The sequence below is a fragment of the Staurois parvus genome, unplaced genomic scaffold (genome assembly GCF_062004578.1).
Source record: "Staurois parvus isolate SC_StPar_1 unplaced genomic scaffold, SC_StPar_1.0 ptg000096l, whole genome shotgun sequence".
NCBI lineage: Eukaryota > Metazoa > Chordata > Amphibia > Anura > Ranidae > Staurois > Staurois parvus.
In genome coordinates, this window is record NW_028317892.1 from 18,263,508 (window position 1) to 18,285,911 (window position 22,404).

Below are 22,404 nucleotides of genomic sequence, written 5' to 3' on the forward strand. Positions count from 1 at the left end.
AGTCGCAGTTTAGAAATTGCCCTTCAAATTTGAGGTGGCTAGAGTGGAGTTTCAATAAATGTGAATGGGCGGCGTGAGTTGCAAACAAATGGTCATATTGTGAAAACTATCAGGACTATGGCTTAGCCGTGGACATTTGTAGTGGCAGCAGGGATAGCTGAACGTTTTGATATAAGATTTGTGTAGGTAGGCTTGAACATGAGGGAGTGATGGCAGTTTAGAAATCATGTCCTGATTTTTCAGCTCACACTCTAGCTTTTGTCAGCTCCCACTCTAGTTTTGAACATTCCGCCATTCATTCCTATGGGACCAATTTCACCACAAAAATGCCGATATTTCGTGAACCACTTGGCGAAACGTACTACAAAGTAATAGCACACCAATCGGGAACAATCTGCACGTTTCGGTATATTACTGTCTATGTAGTGTAAAAACTGTGGGAGGAGTTAGGGTGGTAAATTTGGCTGTAATAACAAGAATATATATGTGAGATAACAGTAAGTGGTCTTGCCATGGAAGAACACTTAATAAAGGGAGACAGTACAGTTACAATACAAGAGGGCCGTGCTCATAACAGCTCAGCATATACATCTTTCCTGACGACGCTTTTCTTTAGGATGGGTGACACACAGGGGCAGACTGACAAGTCATGTGGCCCCTGGGCAATAGGGGATCATGGGGCCCCTGTGTCCTTGCCCAAACTCAAAAAAGCCTATGAAAAAGGTACCAGGGGCATCTCATGGGGCCCCCTACTGACCCCGGGCCCTTGGGCAGTGCACGAATTTCCAAATGGTCAGTCCACCCCTGCTGACGCAGCAACATTGGCCAAGTAAAATGAGTAATTTTGTGGTTCACTATAATAACTACATAAGGTGTCATTGTGCCTGCTCTGTGGGACCTCTTGTGACAATAAACATGTTGACTGAAGTTTCCACACAGGAGGAGGAGCCATGGAGCCGGTGCCTGTAGTCACCTCAGGCACACAGGGATGGCAACCTGTTGTCTTCCCCGGCCACACCCTCCTAATAAATATGAATTTGCTTGCCCTGGGGAGGTTCCTATTACTGCATACACACAAAGGAAGGGATCCCAGCCTTCCATGTAACCTCTCACTGTCCCTCCATTCCTAAGGCAGTCGTATTTACTCTCCCTGCATGCCATATTCCATAGTCTGAAGTCCGGCTGTGTGCCGGGCCCTCCCCTTTTATCAGCAGCACACACATTAGGAAACAATAAACAATCCCTTGTGATGATTTCTGAATAAACGTGACTGGCCGAGTGTGCAAGGGGACAGCACAGAGCAGCGTGCTCCGAGCAACAACAGCGGGAGGAGAGGAGGGCAGAGGAGAGGAGGGCTGCCAGTGTGTCTCAGCATTGGGCTAGTGGGCGGGGCCTGTGTGGGATCCCAGAGCCGTGCTGCAGCGGGCCGTGTACAGGGCAGCACCTGAGGACAGCTGCATGATATTGCAAAGGTAAGCAGATGTACAGGAGGAGTGCTGTGCTGGATGGGGGTGCAGAGGGGGGATCATCTCCCTCTGGATGATGAGTGCTGTGTATAGGGAGATCTGATCATGTGGAGCTCTGATCCCTGCAAGGAGCTGCTCTGTCCAACACTAACACAGGCAGTGATCATCTGACAGCTCTCCTAGCACTGAGATCATTCCCATACTGCAGTACATTTGTGATGGGTGAACTAGGGGACTTGATGGACACATGCTTCTTACACACCCACTCTTCATAGTAATCTGAAGATGCCTATACACTATACAATCTGATTGTACAAACCCCTTGTACTAGGGCTAGTTTACACTAGCTTCAGCCCTCTGAAGACCGATCAGCGGTGGATCGTTTATAGAGGGCATTTGATATATTTTGCATCTCTCGCCACCAATCGTGTCTTCAGTCAATGTAATCAAAATGATTCTGATCAGTCTGGGCAAAAGATCTGATTGCAAGGCGATTCAATATGATCATTAAGATGAGTGATCTGTCTCTTTTCTCATGATGAGAAGACTCATTCTGTAGTCGATAACCGATTTGATCGATATGACACACTCAGGGAAGCGGATTATGATCGATAGGACACACTCAGGGAAGCGGATTACGATCGATATGGCACACTCAGGGAAGTAGATTACGATCGATAGGACACACTCAGGGAAGCGGATTACGATCGATAGGACACACTCAGGGAAGCGGATTATGATCGATGGGACACACTCAGGGAAGCGGATTTTGATAAACACACACTCAGGGAAGCGGATTATGATCCATATGACACACTCAGGGAAGCAGATTATAATCGATATGACACAGGGAAGCGGATTTTGATCCATATGACACACTCAGGGAAGCGGATTTTGATCCATATGACACTCTCAGGGAAGCGGATTTTGATCCATATGACACACTCAGGCAAGCGGATTTTGATCGATATGACACACTAAGGGAAGCGGATTTTGATCCATATGACACACTCAGGGAAGCGGATTATGATCGATATGACACATTCAGGGCAGCGGATTTTGATCCATATGACACTCTCAGGGAAGCGGATTTTGGTCCATATGACACGCTCGGGGAAGCGGATTATGATCGATATGACACTCTCGGAAGCAGTTTTTTATCCATATGACACACTCAGGGAAGCGGATTTTGAGCCATGTGACATACTCAGGGAAGCGTATTTTGATCCATGTGACACAGGGAAGTGGATTTTGATCCATGTGACACACTCAGGGAAGCGGATTTTGATCCATATGACACACTCGGGGAAGCAGATTTTGATCCATATGACACACTCGGGGAAGCAGATTATGATCGATATGACACAGGAAAGTGAATTTTGATCCATATGACACTCTCGTGGAAACAAATTTTGATCCATATGACACACTCAGGGAAGCGGATTTTGATCCATATGACACACTCAGGGAAGCGGATTTTGATCCATATGACACACTCGGGGAAGCGGATTTTGATCCGTATGACACACTCGGGGAAGCGGATTTTGATCCGTATGACACGCTCGGGGAAGCGGATTTTGATCCGTATGACACGCTCGGGGAAGCGGATTTTGATCCGTATGACACGCTCGGGGAAGCGGATTTTGATCCGTATGACACGCTCGGGGAAGCGGATTATGATCGATATGACACACTCAGGGAAGCGGTTTATGATCGATATGACACACTCAGGGAAGCGGATTATGATCGATATGACACACTCAGGGAAGCGGATTTTGATCGATATGACACACTAAGGGAAGCGGATTTTGATTCATATGACACACTCAGGAAAGCGGATTTTGATCCATATGACACACTCAGGAAAGCGGATTTTGATCCATATGACACACTCAGGGAAGCGGATTTTGATCCATATGACACACTCAGGGAAGCGGATTTTGATCCATATGACACACTCAGGGAAGCGGATTTTGATCCATATGACACACTCAGGGAAGCGGATTTTGATCGATATGACACACTAAGGGAAGCGGATTTTGATCGATATGACACACTAAGGGAAGCGGATTTTGATCCATATGACACACTCAGGGAAGCGGATTTTGATCGATATGACACACTAAGGGAAGCGGATTTTGATCGATATGACACACTAAGGGAAGCGGATTTTGATCCATATGACACTCTCAGGGAAGCGGATTATGATCGATATGACACATTCAGGGCAGCGGATTTTGATCCATATGACACTCTCAGGGAAGCGGATTTTGATCCATATAACACACTCAGGAAAGCGGATTTTGATCCATATGACACACTCAGGGAAGCGGATTTTGATCCATATGACACACTCAGGGAAGTGGATTTTGATCGATAGTTGGAAGATACAATTCAGTTGCCTCTGTTGTTGTATATAATGCCTAATCCAATCGATTGAAATACAATTAAATTCATGGAAAAAAGTATATCTGTGCTGCCGATTGATTGAACACTATGAATAATTTTCTGCCCTGGCTGATCAACTCAGTTTGAAAAATCCGAATGGGACACGTTCAGTAGATTTAATTTTTGTGTACACCCATGTCTGTTGTATTTGCAGCTTAAGTAAAAACGTGGATCGACCACATGTTTTTACTGCTCCGTGTAAACAAACCCTTATGGTGACCATACACATAATGTTCTGATTGGATGGGTAATATCATTAGATCTGTGAGTAAAAAGAAATATACTGCAATATCAGTCAGTTAAATCAAAATGATTCTGATCAGTCTGGACAGAAGAAAGTGGGAAATTCAATGTGATCATTAAATGTATGTTGCATTGATCAATCCTTTAGAGCTTCCAGTCTTATTTCCGATTGGACAGTAAATGTATCAATATTGCAGTCGTATATAAAATCATTCAGTGTATGGTCTCTATTAGATTTATCAGAACTATGTAATGGGAGGATGTACCTAATTAATTCATTTGATTAGTTTTAAAGCCGGCCCCTTCACTACTTAGTTGATGGTAGATCTAAAGGAGTTTGTGCATGTATAGTGTATGGTCATTCTTATGGTGGCCAGATCGATCTCTCCCAATTGAAATCATCGTTTATAGTTTACAACCCATTTGATTGATATGACACACACAAGGAAGTGGATTTTGATTGATTGTTGGAAGATATGATCATACGTTATCGAATGCATCTCTGTTGTCCCTATGCAGTCTCATAAACCAATTGATCAAAATACAATCACATTTATCAACAAAGTATCTCTGCCATGCTATCGATGCAACATGATCAATAATTTTCTGTCCTGGCCAATAAACTTATTTTGGTCGAATCCAATTTAAATCTGGTCTAAAATAGTCAGAAGGGAAATTCTGCTTATTTGATTGCTTGCTGACTCGATCTGACAATTCAAAGTCCCTTCAAAACTGAAGTGTGCATGGCCAAAACTTTGTAATATGAGGATCTACCTAAACTATTCAATCAGTTTGTATCCAGTCAGACAGGTCCTTGCACTACAAAGCTGTTGGTAGACTTAAAAGATTTTGTGCTATCTGATTGAAGTATGTGTGGTGTGCTAAAGGAATTCCCTGCCAGATCAGTGACTGACATCTTCAGTTTTGAGAGATGTGCATTTTGTTTATCCAGCTGATAGCTAAGTAGATGTTGCTTGTTATCATGTACTATACTGTTACATAAAACTTTACAATGTCTGACAGCTGCCTCAGGGTTCAGTGTTCTGTCAGTCTGCTTTTGACTTGTGATTGGATGGTTCAAAAACAGATTGGTTGGCCAGATTTAGGCGGATGACCATTTATTTACATTTGGCTCTGTTAAGGTTCATCGTACTGAATGCAAGAAGTTTGCACTTTTGCAGATATAAGCGAACGAACATTCACTTACATATGGCCACCTATAGGTATTATATGAGTCCATTTTTCCTCCATCACAACATGGAGAAAGAGACAGATTAGACATGGGACATCATTTTCTGTTCTGATCCGACCTGGGCAGGGGATCGATCAAGGATTCCCTGCAGAGATGGTATGGAAGGTGCCCGTGTGAAAGGGGCCTTGTATCTCACTTTTCCACAAAGTGCAAACTCAAACACATTTAGTGCCCGGCCACACCGGTATGATTTGCAAATTGAAATAGCATCTAATGAATGTGAATGTCAGTGTCTTAACATGCGATTTGCTGATAGCGCCATTTCTAAAGTAGTTCTTGCATTGCTTTTTCTGCTGTTTTGTTGTGGCTTCCCATACATAGAATATAATGGAAATGATACTGCAAATTGCAAGAAATTGAATATCTTCACAAGTAGCAATAAAGTCTTAGAAATCACACCTAAACTGCACACAAATTGCAGCGGTGTGACCAATGACTTACACCCCGGTCATACCGATCCTGACTTTGAAATCGTGCGACTTACAGTAAAGTCGCACGATTTCAAAGTTGGATGACATGCCGATTTGAGGTCTACGCAAATCGCACCAAAAGTAGTGCATGTACTACTTTAGAAATCGGTGCAGCTCTGACCAAGTCGGAACCACACCAATATGACTGCTGTGCCCGGGGACTAATGCAGGCCATAGACGGGTCGTTTATCGGCCAAATTGTCGGCCGAAAAACAAAAAAATTGGTCGTTCTGTTGCCACCAATGCTTACGAAAATCGGCCGTTTTTCATAGATTTTCCAGCATGATAAAAGAAACGAGAAGGAACCGCAAAAATTGGCCGACGACATTGCCCCACTAACGGTGCGAATATCGCCCGATTATTCTTTCGGACGAAAATTCGGCCGATAAACGACCCGTCTATGGCCTGCATTAGGGGTGGATTTATAAAACTGGTGCAACTGTGCATAATAACCAATCCGCTTCTAACTTCTAGCTTGTTCAATTAAGCTTTAACAATAAAACCTGGAAGCTGATTGGTTGCTGTGCAGAGCTGAACCAGATTCTGTGTACACCAATTTTAGTAAATCTCCCTCACTGTAGGTTCACACCTATGCAGGTTGCATTTTGTGTGCTTCTGCACTGTTGTGCGTTGCGTTTTTGCCATGTTTTACTTCCATTTGTTAATTTTCTTGTTGCTAGGCAGATATTAAAAGCGAAACGCATCAAAACGCAATACATTCTTTTCTGAAGCGTTCCCATTGAAGTCTATAGAACCAAAAAAAAAAAATGTTTTGCATTCAAAAAAGTCTTTGACCCTGTCCAAAAAATGCATCGGGTGAAAAAACAGGGATGTGAACCTGTCCCATAGGAAATCATGTTAAATGGACTGTACTGCATTTCTGCAAAACACTGCAGAAATGCATAGGTGTGAACCTAGGGTTAGAGTTTGAAACACTGTGTATATCAGTTTTTTTTAATAACTTATTTTTTTTTACATATTTGTATGCATTGTTGAATCTTAGCATTGCTGATTTCCTGCAGCCTCTTTGCAGCTAATTCCTTATATGTTCAGCCCTCCAGCAATGTCTGCATGGCATTTCTCAGGGTGGACATTAAAATGGTGACAATAGTGGACTGTGCCTACAATATGTGTTGAAACAACCAAATGTAGTGCCCTTCAGAAGTCTGATGATGTGTCAATGCCGGTATGCAATTTTGGGTCTCAGGGATATTAGAGCGGTAGTAAACCGCCAAAAAAACCCCATTTCCCCTGCAAAATAATGTCATTATGAAAGACTTACCTAGAACGAAGTCCTCCAGTGACACAATGTCACCGCTGACAGGGCTTCCATCTTCAACCGGTCTTCCTTCCAGGTTTGTGGGCTCTTGCTGCTTGATTGGCTAAGCTGTGATGACATCATGCCACGATGACGTCCTTGTGGCTGCGGCACAGAGTTCTGAAGGAACGGCATATGTGCTGGTGATGTCATCGGCTGCAGGGACACTGAATGTCTCCTAAACGGTGCACATTTAGGAGATATTCCTTGTACCTACAAGTAAGCTTTATTTTGAGCTTACCTGTAGGTATAAGTGTCTAGAGGGAGTTTACTTCCACTTTCACTAAAACTGGAGCACTCAGAATGCTGTGCATGGTAGCCAATTAGCTTCTAATTTTAGCTGCTTCAACTAAGCTTTGACAAAAAAAACTTGCAAGCTGGTTTCTGTGCAGAGCTACACCAGATTTTGCACACTTCAGGTTTAGTAAATCAACCCCAGTTGCCACCCTATAACAGGAAGTGCCTGAGTAAAGAGCTTTATGGCAGGATCACCTGGTATTCATTTAATGAAAGCTTCAGATTTACAAATATTGTAGATTGTGTTTGAATTTTTTTAAAGGATAAGTTCACCTTTTAGACAAAAATAGTAAATTGCAGGTAAAAAAATGTGCATTTATTATTTTTGTCTACAGGATCTGTAGATTACTGATGCCATGCAGGTCTCCTCTAGACCTGTCAGAATATCTGCTTGCTGTGCAAGATGTAAGAGCAAGCAGATACTCTGACAGGAAGAATCAGTTAACTACCACCATGGTTGTTCATTGAAAACTACAAGCTGACAGCTGCTAAGGCTGCCAGGACTTGCAGTTCATTCATTCACGGACGTCCATGAATGAATGACGTGGCCGTGTGGGTGGAACCCAGCACATCCACACTATTTTCACATTGGACAGATAGTACGGGGAAACACTCTCCCCGTACTATCTGTCAGAGGGAGGGGGGCTGTGGCTATGAGAACATGTTACATGTTCCCCCCTAATAACAGGTGGAACATGTAACATGTTCCCAAAGGTGAACTTATCCTTTAACCATTAGCCGCCCGGCCTATTGCCGTTTGGCGGCCACAAAAATGCTTCAGCTTTCCGGGTGCACGCCATTTGGCGTGCTCCCGCACATGCGCGGTTGCAGAGCCGCGCAGCGGCGTGATCTGTCACCGGCCGTGTACCTCGGACATGGCTGATGACAGATCTGAGTACCGGTCCCCGTTGCCGGTACCATGTGACCTGCTGTGACCAATCACAGCAGGTCACATGACAGTTGTATACAATGGATGGCTTCATTCATGCCATCCATTGTATACTAGTGCCTAGCTGTGAATGGTCAGGAAAAAACCTGAATGAATCGATTTCATTCAGGTAAATGCTTGCTTATAGCAAAGTAATTCTTTGCTATAAGCAAATTGTGTACAAAAAAAAAAAAAAATACTGATCACTTCCCCAAAGTAGTACAATGTTACTATGGTAACATTGTACTACTTTGGTCATAGTAAAATATGAAAAAAAAATCTTAAAAAAAAAAAAAATGTAATAAAAAATTAAAAAAAAAAAAAAAATATATATATTTTTTTTCATACTGTCACCAGTCAGTGTCCCTGATCACCACCATGCCAGTTATATGATGATACTGTACTGCACTGGTGATAGTATGTAAAAAAAAAATTTTTTTAATTTTTTCATTTTCCGAAAAATTATGACAAAAAAAATACAACTTCAAAAAACTCGCCATGCCTCTTATGAAGTACGTCGGACTGTCTACTCTGCAAAAAGGGGTCATTTGGGGATATCTGTACTGTTCTGACATTCTTGGACCTCAAGAAATTAGATTAGCTGTCAGTACTTCAGGATTGATCAATTTTCAGATCTATACCATAGTTTGTGAACTCTATAACTTTCCTACAAACTAAAAAATACATCCTAATTTGGGTTATTTTCACCAAAGACATGTAGCAGAATACATCTCGGCCTAAATTTATGAAGAACAATTATTTATTTGTAAACTTTTATAACAGAAACAAAGAAAAACGTGTTTTTTTTTTCAAAATGTTTGGTCTTTTTTTGTTTAGCAAAAAATAAAAAATAAAAACCCCAGCGGTGATTAAATACCACCAAAAGAAAGCTCTAGTTGTGTGAAGAAAATGATAAAATTTTACTTTGGGTACAATGTTGTATGACCGCGCAATTGTCATTCAAAGTGTGAGAGCGCTGAAACCTGAAAAATGGCCTGGGCAGGAAGGTGTAAAATTGCCCGGTATTGAAATGGTTAAGTTAAAGGTCATGAGATTTTAATTGATTGGGGTTAGATCTACTATAGTGATCATGTGACATATGATTCTTACATATGTATATTTTTAGTAGAGGGTGGTTGTTCCTTTGAATAAACTATAATGCTTCACTTAAAGTTTATTCTTGACATGGCCTAACACAGATTACATTGTATTTCCCAAGACAAGCCTATCACGGTCTGGACTCCTCAAACAAACCCTGGTTTGGCAACACCCTGAACTCAGTGCTTAATGCGTGTACACTGTTTGACTATGAATGTCTATTGATCCACAAGGCCTGCTTATGTTTATTGCAGTGCCTTGCACAATGTTCATCATGGAGGCTTGATTTTTCTGTAATAATGCTATTAAAGGGCCAGTAAACCTAACCGTCACCTGACTTGATTTGAAAGCAAAATTAAGGACATCAAAATTTATATATTTTAAAGGGTCAAGAGTGTTTCCTCGAAATTTAGATCTCATTCTGGGAAAATAAATTTACCTACATAAATGTGACTGTATTTTCAGTAGTACATTGAAGGGTACTGTGATGGATGTCTGGTAAGCCCCTTTAAATGGTTGTAAAGGCTTAAGGTTTTTCACCTTCATGCATTCTATGCATGACAGCAAAAAAACCTTCTGTGTGCAGCGGCACCCCCAGCCCCCTCAATACTTACCTAAGGCCTATCCCGATCCAGTGATGTGCACAAGAGCCTCAGCTCTCCTGGGTCTCTTCCTCCTCATTGGCTGAGACAGCAGTGGTAGCCATTGGTTCCCGCTACTGTCAATCACAGCCAGTGAATCAATGATGTGAGAGTGTGGGCGGGTCTGAGCCACAGTCTGTGTGTGAATGGACACACAGAGTAGTGGCTCGGGAGCAAGCCTGCTCAGCACTAAGCAGGAGGGAGGGGCATGGAGCACTGGCGGGGGATCCGAGAAGAAGAGGATCCGGGCAGCACTATGCAAAACCATTGCACAGAGCAAGTAAGTATAACATGTTTGCTATTTAAAAAAAAAAAAAAAGCCTTTAACTGCTTCCCGACCAACCTATAGCAGAAATACTGCTACAGGGTGGCAGAGGTGCGCATAATCACATGTATATATAATTTTGCATGCCCCCTACCCACACCGCCATTCGCGGCCACGAATGTCAATTGCCGGGTCCCGGCCGGTAATTACTCACTGGCGTCCGGTGATTTCCAATCACTGACAGGGAGGAGGACTGTTTTGTCTACTAACAGTCCTCCTCCCTGTCAGCTTGGGCACACTGCTCTGGATGGCTGTGCATAGCACAGCCACCCAGAGCAGTGTGCTTACAGTAAAGCACCAACACACCGCCCCCTAGTAAATCCCTGCACATAGTTAACCCTTTGATTGCCCCACATGCTAACCTCTTCCTGCCCAGTGTCATTAGTACAGTGTCGGTGCTTTTTATTAGCACTGATCACTGTATTTGTGTCACTGGGGATGTCAGTGACAACAAGTCAGTTCTCCCCAGTGTCAGAATACCCGCCGCATTCCCGCTGTAAGTCGCTGATTCCTGCCATTACTAGTAAAAAAAAAAAAAAAAAAAATTGAGTATATATACCACCTTTTGTAAACGCTATAACTTTCACGCAAATCAATTAATTTACAGATATTGGTATTTTTTTTTTAGCAAAGACATGTCACAGAATACATTTTGGCCTAAACTTATGAAATTTTTTTGCTACACGTTTAATAGCAAAAAGTAAAAAATATAGTTTTTTTTTTTTCTCAAAATTGTCACACTTTTTTGTTATAGCACAAAAAATAATAAACGCACAGGTGGTCAAATACCACCAAAAGCAAGCTCAATTCCTGGGAAAAAAAGGATGTAAATTTCATTTGGGTGCAGCATTGCATGACCACAACGCAGTTAAAGTAACGCAGCGCCGTAATGCAAAAAATGGCCTGGTCAGGAAGGGGGGTAAATCTTCAGGAGAGCAAGTGCTTAATATAACTTTAAGGTGCAAAAATAAACCATTGGATCAAAATGAAAAAAAAAAAACCCCAAGGCTTTAATATCACTTTAAGCTGGTGATACAGTAGTAGACATTCAAATAAACATTTGTATGAAAATTTTTGGTACCTTCGTCGACTTGTCCAGTGTTTTTTTAAAAGTACCTAGAACTTAGAACGGATAGATCTTCCCAAATGAAGATCACATACTGTTAGAAATTAATTATTGAAAAGTTTTCTAGCCTACTCCTTCAAATTTTCTTGTCGCTATTGTCATAAGCAAACGTTGATTTGATCCCACTAAGGCTAGGTTCACACCTATGCAGGTAGCGTTTGAACAGTTTCTGCATTGCGTTTTGTGTAGCGTTTTGTGTTTTTGATGTGTTTTGCAGAGGGGAGTGGTGTTTCATTTTTTCAAATTTTGTTGTTGCTAGGCAGCTTTAAAAACGCAAAACATGCACTACATGCTTTTCTGTAGTGTTTCCATTGAAGTCTATAGAACCAAAAATGCAACTTTTTGCGTTAAAGTCCCTGACCCTTTTCAAAAACGCACCGTGTGAAAATGCGGAGATGTGAACATGTCCCATAGGAAATTGTGTTAAATGGACTGTGCTGCGTTTCTGGAAAACGCTTAGGTGTGAACCTAGGGTTATGGTTAGAAAATTGAATGAACCTTTCTTAAACCCAAATTTTTTTTAGCAAAATTCTACTAGTGTATGGCCAGCCGTAGTCTAGAATGGCTGATCCTATAGAACGATCTGCTGCCAATAAAGGCCTTAGCTCACTGTGATCATGTGCCATGTCATATTCATATGAAACATGGTTGCATTCCCTAACCCCCCACTCTCAACCTCGCTAGGTGCTTTTCTCTGGAGTGTCCTGTTTTTTTAATTTAGCATGGCTGCGTGAACAGAGCTCCAGATCCATTCATAGGGATCTGTGAATGGGAAGAATACAAGTCCCATCTGCCACCACGGCAGAGGGATGCATAGATTGTGCCAGCATAAGTCCATTGTGTACTTGCTGCACAGACCCCATACTTGGATGTAAACAATGGAGGAGCCTGTGCATTGCACACAATTCACTTATTGCAATACGGTGCAGGCTTTGTGCAAAAATATAATAAATATACATTTTTTAAATATTATGAATGTGGGTATATTTATTACACATTTTGCAAACAGTGGACTGTGGCCCCCAGGCCTGGTGCTAGACTATTTTGTGCCCTAGGCAAGACCAGTTACTTGCACAGCCCCCCTGTGCAGGAATACTTTCTTACCTCATTGCCAGCATTAGCTCAGTACGGAGATTGATTGGGGAGCTGGGAGGAAGTGATGTTGCGCGCAGCACGGCTTGAGTGGCACCTCATGGGCTGGATACCTCTTCTTCACGGATTGGCTGAAGTTTTCAGGAGATGGCTTTGTCTCCAGCTAATACCATCCAATCCTGGAGATTGGGGACAGTGACACCAGGACCCAGAAGTGACATTTTACACTTAGCTTTTGTGTCATTAACAGGAAGGGGAGATCAATGGACAGGTGTTTGCTGATCTCCCTTCCAGAGGGCACCCACCATGCAGGTCCGATGTCCACTGATGGGAGCACAGAGCCTGGGAAGCATGGCAGGGCACAAGGAGGGGAGTGTGAAAGCGATCAGGTGGCTGCAAAGCTATTGGATCATTTCCACTTGGTTTACACACATTCAATGAGATGCTTCTTATTAGTTCTTATTTACACTTGTATTTGAGGGATGGCAAAAGTGGTTCAGCCACACATTTTTAATGTCCCCAAACACAAGTGTAAAGAAGAACTAACAGGAAGCATCTCACTGTGCTTATGTGATTGTCATCATTATCATGATGATGATCACACAGTACAGGAAGTGCTGTATGTCTGTCTATATACATCGTATGGTGTATCTGTCTGTGCCTGAGAAGATGTGAGGTTGCCTGTGCACCAGGTTCCCATTACTGCTTCTGTCCTTGGTCACCTCTCTGTTGAATCATCTTCTGCTGAAGGGCTACAGGCTCGCCTTCTGCCCTCCTTAGTGGAGGAAGGGATAATCACTCCACCATTGAAAGGCTATGAGCAGCTGTGACCTGCTTCCACTGATCAGCATTGCAAAACTCAGCGCAGCTTTAGCTGCCTGCACCCGAAATTTAAAAAATAGTCTCTCTCTGCTCCTCACTTCCTGGGCCCCTCTGGTGAACTGATTGAGCCCATGGAAAATATTATTAATGTTACAGCATGTCTGGCTATACTGCCCTATCAGGGGCCCTGGCTGCGCACTAGGCAGCTGCCTAGATTGCCTAGTGGTAGAACTGGCCCTGGTGGCTCCTTTCATGTGGGGCGGATCCGCTTTGCACAGTGGGAGATCTGTCAACTGTTCCCCTGCTGATCAGAACAGGCAGATGACAGGTCTGTGTCCACTCAGTTTATTCATAGCAGACACAGCCAGCTCGGCTCTATAGACAATCGGGTGTAAACAGAATGGTTGTCTCTTTACACCTGATTGTCCTCTGATCCTCCTAGATGGAGGGGAATGAATCCCCTTCTATTTCTTGTTAGTGGATTGGATCAGATTAGAGGTAGGCAGGTGTAAATGGACAGAAGTCGGTCCATAGAGACACATGGACCACCCGATCAGGTCTGCATGAAGAACAGGCAGGAGGACCTGATCAGATCACCGTTGTGAAATGAGCCTGTGAGTTTTAAATGTATATGAAGTAGTGTAATGTATCTAAATTTCTGTGCTTGTGTGAACCTTTACATACATTTGTGAATTGAATCAGTGGCTCATTTTAGTAACGGTATATTTGTTTTAGGTGTTCTGGTCTTGTACCCTAGATTCACACCTAAGCGTTTTCCAGAAATGTGCTACAGTCCATTTAACATGATTTCCTATGGGTCACGTTCACATCTCTGCGTTTTCACCCAGTGCGTTTTTTGGAAAGGGTCAGGGACTTTTTTTAAACGCAAAAAGATGAATTTTTGGTTCTATAGACCTCAACGCAGACACTGCAAAAAAGAATGTAGTGCGTTTTATCTGCGGTTTAATCTGCCTAGCAAAAATGCGGCAAAAAAGCATGTGCAAAACTGTTCAAACGCAAACTGGTGTGCACCTAGCCTTAAAGGGACCTGTATAGATAGACATTGTGACCTTGTGTAAAGGAATCCTGTGCATACACCCATACACTGTACGCATGTTTACAACAGCACCAACATATAACCAAGTACAGCCGTGCACAGCTATGCATATCTACAGGAGGTTATACACAGCACCTGGGCCTCCCGGCTGGGGGAGAGATGCCAGAATTTACATTTCACGGGCTCAGCAGCCTGTGTGCGAGAGGCCTTGGGCTGCGTTTATACCTTTGCCCTGCAGGAACGCTCATGTTGATGCAACATGCAAATATATGCTTGTGGTGCTGTGATTGTTTTAATTCTTATTGCTACCTCAACACATGTTTCCAACGCATATCCATATTGGCACAATGCACAGTTACACCCCGGTCACACCGGGTGCGACTTGCCATGTGATTTTGCCATGCCATGTGAGTTGTAAATCGCATGGCAAGTCGCACCCTATTGTCCACACGTAAAACAGTCATATCTGTGCGATTCTGACTTGGTCGGAGCCGCAACAATTTCTAAAGTAGTGCATGCACTATTTCAGGTGCTTGGACATCTGTGTTTTGCAAGGCGCAGATGTCTTTCAACTCGCACCTCAAGTCAGAATACTATCCGACTTTGAAATTGTGCAGCTTCACTGGAAGTCGCACGATTTCAAAGTCAGATCAGTGTGACCGGGGTGTAATGCACATTTTTTTTTGTGTGTTTTAGCCTAGGTTCACACTACAGTGGTGCTGTAAATTCCATGTGATTCACACAGGAACCGCACTGCATTCCTGTGAAAATTACATGCAATTTGTGTGCGATGCGATTGGAGCCATACATTTTATATGGCTCTATTAGCACCGCACCCGCACTAAAAACGTGCAGGACCCTTTTTTGGTCCACACTAGAATCGGATTGCATTGGTAATCACACCTAAGTAATCCGATTCTGCACATCGCACCGCGTTTTCTGGACTGATGTCGGTGTGTTGTTAATTTACATACCCGCATCGGTTCGTATGAATGAGGTGCGTTTGTAATGCTGTGCGGAATTTGCACTGAAAACGCTGTGAATTCTGCACTGCATCACTGTGAACTGCCTGCTCTAACACAACCTACATAGTAATGCATCATTACCACACCGCGAACGTGTGAACCTAGACTGAATTTTCTGCAACACCTATAGCTACAGAGGTCAGAGATGGCTTGTTTTAAAGTATTGCACTACTTGCTCAGAATATGTGACTACTTTTGTGCGCATGATCTGGGTAAAGGTTTACTTTATTCACTTAGCTTAGTATATAAACTGAAAGTGTGTTCAATTGTATAGGCAGTATTGTATTTTTTTTTCTTTTTGCATGCATGATTAAGTATTTAAAGTAAACCCAGTTTTAGCTAAGTAAAAAAAAAAAATCATATCAGCCCTAATTTCTCTGGACAGGTCTGATGATGGTGTTGTCAGATATTATTGGTATTCCTGGAAGTAGAATTTTGTATGATTCTAGCACTTAAGCCCTGATTCACATATATGCGGCAGTGCGGGTCGTGTTTGGCGTGGACATGAGAGCCCATTCATTTGAATGGAATCCCATGCCACGCAGGGAAGAAGTCCCTGCATTTCTTCCGAAAACGCAGCCCGCGTGGGAACCTCGATTCCCAGTATGGTTGCGTTTTCCAGTGTGGGCGGCGTGCCATTAAAACTAATGGCACCCGCCCGCAGGTCTGCATTTCTCTGTGCGGGTGGTGCGGCTACATGGACTTTCATGCGGATCCGCAGCGGCACCACCTGCACATATGTGAACCTAGCCTAATGCAGGCCATAGATGGGGAGAAAAACTGCAGATTTTTCTTTTAAAAAACGAAAAATCGGTTGTTCAAGTGGCCGACGTTACCATCAATGGTAAAAAAAATCGGCCGATTTTCTACCCGTCTAGAGCCGGCAAAAAGTGTCCCTGCAGAGAGCTCTGCTATTTCTTTGACAGTTCTCTGACAGTTCCTTGACATTTATAGAAGTTGCAACAATGTATCTATTTGTTTCCATTTAGGATACAGATGTTTTTATTTGGAAACAAATAGATACAATGTTTCAACCGCTGTAAATGTCAAGGAACTGTCAGAGAACTGTCAGAAATAGCGGAGCTCTCTGCAGAGACACTTTTTGCTGGACTGGAATTCTTCTTATTTTCATCCTACTTCTTCTTCTTCTTCTTCTTCTTCTTCTTCTTCTTCATCCTCATCCTCTTCTTCTTCTTCATCCTCATCCTCATCCTCTTCTTCTTCTTCTTCTTCATCCTCATCCTCTTCTTCTTCTTCATCCTCATCCTCTTCTTCATCCTCATCCTCTTCTTCTTCATCCTCATCCTCTTCTTCATCCTCAACCTCTTCTTCTTCTTCTTCATCCTCATCCTCTTCTTCTTCATCATCCTCATCCTCTTCTTCTTCTGCATCCTCGTCCTATTCTTCTTCTTCATCATCATCCTCTTCTTCTTCATCATCCTCATCCTCTTCTTCTTCATCCTCATCCTCCTCTTCTTCTTCTTCTTCATCCTCATCCTCTTCTTCATCCTCATCCTCTTCTTCTTCTTCATCATCCTCATCCTCTTCTTCTTCTTCATCATCCTCATCCTCTTCTTCTTCTTCTTCTTCTTCTTCTTCATCCTCATCCTCTTCTTCTTCTTCATCCTCATCCTCTTCTTCTTCTTCATCCTCATCCTCTTCTTCTTCATCCTCTTCTTCTTCCTCTTCTTCTTCATCCTCTTCTTCATCGTCTTCCTCTTCTTCTTTTTCTTCTTTTTGTCTTCCTCTTGCAGGTCACTGCTCATGCGCAGATTTTTTATCGGTAAAAAATCGGCCGATTTGCCCACTAATTGCCGCGAAAATCGGCCGATCGGCAAAATCGGCTGATTTTTTTCCAACTTTACCGGAAAAAAAAAACGGCCAAAATACCGAAAAACGGCCGACCAAATCGCCCACTAATGATCCGAAAATCGGCCGATTTTATTTTCGGCCGAAAAATCGGCCGATTTTCGACCCATCTATGGCCTGCATATAGCCTAGTACACATAATGAGAAAATCAGACAAAAAATATTGATTGTTAGCACACAGCTTTCAAGAGCCATAAATGACAGTTCCTGTCAAAATATCCAAAGGGACAAGCACAAAATATTTTCTCGTCTGATACCAGAACTAACAGTTTTTGTTTAAGCAGTACAGTATTCGTCTGTAAAAATCAAGTGACCGAGCATGCTTGGAAACAAAAGAATACAATACAATAAATTACATTGCATTTTGTCTTGCAAGAATTTTCTAGTAAATAGAATTTTCTATTTTGTTTTTGATATGAGACTAGCATGCAAAAAAAAAAAAAAGGCGATCATTCGTCTGATATTATCATCATGTGATGTAGTGTATAGGAGGTGCATCTGCCCGCATGGATCCTAAGGTGTAACCAAGTATGTGATGTTACCAGACAGGTGAAAGTTAAAACTCTGCCTTTTGTTTGTTTTTCCTAAATGATGTGCTACAGCTGGAAGGCCTATGGTGTAATAGGATAGGACATAGCTTTCAGCTTGTTTAATGCTTCCCTTTCTTGTGTAGTTTAACTAATTGAGCGCCACAACACTGCTGCACAAGAGCCTGGCTAGCAGGTACTGCAGGCTCCACAGCTAGATAATAGTGCAAATGATATGTAAATACTACTTTGAATTACGGTTGCCACCTCATCCCTTTAAAACCAAACGCACTAACTACACAGCTTCTGAGGCTAATGTAATGTAGATAAGGCACTAAGTGAGTTTAATTACCACCTTAATCAGCCCCAGAACCTGTGTAATTAATATGTGTTCCGGTTTAAAGGTTTGAGGTGGCAACCCTACTTTTAGTAGTGCTAAACTGGTGAGCAGAGGCGCTGAATAAATTTTTTGTAACAATATAAAGTACCAAAAGAATGTAATTCTAGGTAACCTTCTGCATGTTTATGGCAACAGTTAAACTGGACTACACAAATGTTGTCTTTAACCACTTGCCTGGTTCACACCAATGCAGTTTGCTTGTGGTCCATTTTTGCAATACCTTTTGCATTTCGCTTTACATTATTACACACGCATTTTTCCTGCAGTTTTACCATGTTTTGCAGTTTTTTTCGTTAAAGGGGAAATTTTTTTTTTTGCTGGGCAGAATAAAAATGCAAAACATGGCAAAAACTCACTAAATGCATTTTCGCAGTGTCTTCATTGAACTCTGTTGTAGCAAAACGCTGCTTTTTGCATTTAAAAAAGTCCCTGACCCTTTCCAAGAATGCAGCTACTCAAAAAAGCATAGATGTGAATGTGTCCTATAGAAAACCATGTTAACTGCTTCCCATCCGCCCTAAAACATAAGTACTGCTACAGGGCGGCATGGGTGCGCAAAATCACGTATATATACGTGATGTTACATTTCTGGGTAGCGGCCGTGGCTGTCAATCACTGGGTCCGGCGCCCGGTGATTACCGAGCATCTCTGACAGGGGAGGGGGGAGAACTGTTAGTAAACAAAACAGTTCTCTCCCCTGTCAGCTCCTGCACACTGCTTTGCATGGCTGTGAAACTGGTTAAACAAAATCCAAATAAGTGTATAATAATTGGTTTGTATGAAAGCTATAGCATCTACAAATGGTGTATATATACTGGAATTTGTATTTATTTTTTTATACTAGTAATGGCAAAGATCAGCAACTTATAGTGGGACTGTGGTAGTGCAGCGGGTAATCTGACACTGGGGGGAACTGACTAACTGACACTGACATCTCCAGTGACACTGATACAGTGATAATACTATACACTGTCACTGTACTAATGACACTGTCTAGGAAGGGGTTAACCTCTAGGGGCAACAAAGGGTTAACTGCATACTTAACAAGTGTAATGTGTGCTGCTTTCACTAAAAGATAAGACTGTTTTATCTCCCTGCTTTGCAGGTATAAAAAAATCCACATCTTTGCTCTGTGTACAGAGCTCTGAGTTGGTAGTAAAAACAGGGCTCTGTACTATAATTCGCTAAGCCAATCAGTAGGTCGCAGCCATAAGTCATTGGCTAGGACCTTCTGATCGACTTGTGCTGTGCTGAATGACCGCACAGATGGGGCACGTGGCAGCATGTGGTTGCAGGAAAGAAAATTGTTCAGTCTATGGCAAAATTAAAACGCTGCAGCCAGCGGTTGCACACTGACATCATCAAGTACAATGTGGGACCAATAGTCTTGCATTGTTTGTGAGGACAGCAAGGGGTTGCTCACACCTCGGAGTGTCGGAGAGAAGAATGAGCGCTGGAGCCTGCCAAAGAGAGAAGTAAGGTAAGTATTATTCCTTGTTCCTCTACACCAGTGATCTGCAAACTGTAGCCCTTTGCTTGCTTTAATTCGGCCCTTAGGGCACTATTTCATCTACTGATACCAAAAATGGGGCATAATCCCTCCCCTCCATCAACCTCCGATGAAGACAATTCCACACAATTCCTCACAATGACACTAACAATTGGGCCCAGTGACACCAATGATGGGGCACAATTCCTCTCAATGGCACCAACAATTGGGCCCAGTGATACCAATATTGGGGCACAATTCCTCCCAATGACACCAACAGGTGGGCCCAATGATACCAATATTGGGGCACAATTCTTAACAATGACACCAACAATTGGGCCCAATGAATCCAATATTGGGGCACAATTCCTTCCAATGACACCAACAATTGGGCCCAATGATACTAATGATGGCGCAATTCCTCCCAATGACACCAACAGGTGGGCCCAATGATACCAATATTGGGGCGCAATTCTTCCCAATGACACCAACAATTGGGCCCAATGAATCCAATATTGGGGCACAATTCCTTCCAATGACACCAACAATTGGGCCCAATGATACTAATGATGGCGCAATTCCTCCCTCTGACACCAAAGAGGAAACATAGTTTTTCCTAGTGATGTTGGGACCTTTTCTACTCCCAATACCCACAGTCCAGCCCCACAAAAGTCTGTTGTTTAGAAAGTTTGCAGACCCTTGCTCTACGCCTTAGACGTAACAAGCATTTAACCCTTACAGTATGGGGCAACCTACGTCTGGGACAGATTTTTTTCTATCCTTTTGAGAAAACCTTCAGAAACCTATTTGATCTCCAGTTTTCTGTAGGCTCCATGTACATTGGACTTTTTGATAACTCTGGTAACATTAGCTGTGTAAAGTCACGTTAAAAACGTGAGGTCTTTCTGCTTTTTTTTTAGCGTTTTTGCATTTGCGGTTTGCGGTGATTAGCAACTTTTTCCCTGCATTTTTTTAGCGTTTTTTTTTTTTTTACCAAAAAAAGAAATTATTTTTTGGTCAAAAAAAGTCCAAAAATGCCGGTTTGTGGTGTTTTACAGCGTTTTTCAACGTTAGAGCGTTTTTATAGGTAAAAAACTCCTCTAGAAACGCACTAGTCCTGGGTTTTTTTTCCAGCCAAAAAACGTTAATTACAGTCTGTGTGCATGGATACATAGAATAACACGCTGGGGGATTTACTGGTTGTAGAAAAAAAAAGTCAAAAGCCAAAAAGAGCAGCTGTAAAAACGTCAAGTGTGCATGAGGACTTAAGACAGATCGCATCCAAAGTGCCAACAGGCCTGCCTCCTACTGATAAAAATGAGTAGATATATTGAGCGTCCTCTGAGGATTGTGCAACACTTTGACAGAATGTAGAACACCAGCATTACTAAAAAGCTTTTTTGCCCCATGTTCTGTTTATCTCTTCAGATAATACAGGGATAACCCATCTTTCCAGATAGGGCAGGTCAAAGATTTTTATCCTTGTTTTTTTAGTGTACAATATAGAACACATACAGTGTGTTGCATAGAAGATGTGTATATATAGGGGAAGTTTGTCCCTTTTAAGGATTAAGTGTTTTCTTTGTATGTGTTTTTTTAAGTGGTTCTAAAGGCTTTTTTTAACCTTAATGAATTTTATGGAGAATTAGTAGTACACTGGTCTTCCCAGTCAATGGCTGTGCGGGGGTTGGGGGGTGCATGTCAGCACAAGTCTGACCATTGGAGGATAGGCAGGTTGTTCTCTCAGCACAGCCAAAAAACTGACCACGAAGGGATGGATTAGCTTTCATGCCTAGTGTGGTCACTTTGAGATAGCAGAGGGACTGACAGGAACATCAGGAATGTCACACGAAGGAGGATACAAAGAGAGCAGGATACCTTTTAACACAAGTACACAGTACAAAATGCACAAATCAAGAATATGGAATGTTGGGGTAACATAGATTTTAATAATCTGGTATTCAGGCTTAGAGGGTGAAGTCCTCTGGATGCCTCCTACTTTAGCAAACTTCTGTCTTGCTTTAAATCCAAAAGTGGAAGCTCTGCTTTTCTGTCCCCCCTCCGCTGCCACATTTGGCACCTTTTGAGGGGGAGCAGGTACCTGCTTTTAACGGGTACCCGCTTCCACTTCCAGCTCCGTTCGCCATGGATCGTCGTGGGACTGGGACCGGAGCCAGGTAAGGTACAGCAGCCCCCTGCCCACCCTTGTACTTCGTGTCAATTCCTCTAGGAAAATACGCCCCTGCTGGCGGGCCGGATAAATGGCCTCGGCGGGTCGCATGTGGCCTGCGGGCCGTAGTTTGAGGACCCCTGACCTAAATTGACAGGCGGGGCAAGAAGAGCATTAATCATTGAATCAACCAAGAGGCCCATGGTAAGTCTGGAGAAGCTGCAGAAATCCACAGCTCAGGTGGGAGAATCTGTACACAGGACAACTATTAGTCGTGCACTCAACAAATCTTGCCTTTTTGGAAGAGTGGCAAGAAGAGAGCCATTGTTGAAAGAAAGCTA

At 42.6% G+C, this 22,404-nt stretch overlaps 1 protein-coding gene across 1 annotated transcript in view; it reads left to right on the forward strand.

The window, feature by feature from the left end:
• The first annotated feature begins 1,403 nt into the window (after positions 1-1,403).
• The window catches only part of LOC149468030 (coronin-2A-like), a 239,225-nt gene continuing 218,224 nt past the window's right edge, over positions 1,404-22,404 (forward strand). Inside the window, exon 1 of the mRNA XM_089670955.1 lies at positions 1,404-1,472. The gene's annotated coding sequence lies outside the window, so the exon portion shown is untranslated. The remainder of the gene's footprint in view (positions 1,473-22,404) is intronic.